We start from the raw sequence: 698 nt of genomic DNA, 5'->3' as shown, positions 1-698 counted from the left end.
TTGGTGCTGTAAAAGCAACTTCATTTAAACATAACCACCCCCACCACCAAAAAAGGAAGAGGAAAAAAAAAAAAGTAAAGAAAATAATAAGGGAAAAACCCAAGACACACTTCCTAGGGGAAAAAAACAGCATGTAATTTCTATCCCTGACGAATGTATTAAATAAGCAAACACCCCCAACAAGCAAAACAAGTACTACAATGTAAAAATATTAAAAAAAAAAGAAAGAAAACCGTCTCACATGCATAAATGAAAGATTGCACACAAAGAACTCACATCTTTTCAAGCTTCAATAGGAAATATTCTGCTACTATGTATTAAATACTGCATGCTTTGCCCAAGCTAAGATGAAACCACATCATGAATCAACAAGACTCTTAAGTTGGTTGGTGTCCAATGGAAAAAAAGACAGCCTCTTTAACAGGTGGTGCCGTGTAGGGCGCGCACAGGAGCACAGAAGCAGGGACGCGAGGGTAAGGAAATGAGGAAAAGAAGAGAGTCAAAGATGGGCACGGGAGGGACCACAGGAGCGGTGCCCACATGGCCGCTTTATTTCTCACATGCAAGTAGTTTTATACAAACAGCCACAGCTCAGAGAAGGGTTTTTTCTAGACAAAACTTTTTCTGTTCTCACAGTTATTGTTACAACATTTTCCTGGGAACTTTATACCCTCTTCTTATTGTTATTCTAAGAGTGC

Source organism: Suricata suricatta, chromosome X (genome assembly GCF_006229205.1).
Source record: "Suricata suricatta isolate VVHF042 chromosome X, meerkat_22Aug2017_6uvM2_HiC, whole genome shotgun sequence".
Taxonomy (NCBI): Eukaryota; Metazoa; Chordata; class Mammalia; order Carnivora; family Herpestidae; genus Suricata; species Suricata suricatta.
This window is presented reverse-complemented; position numbering follows the sequence as displayed.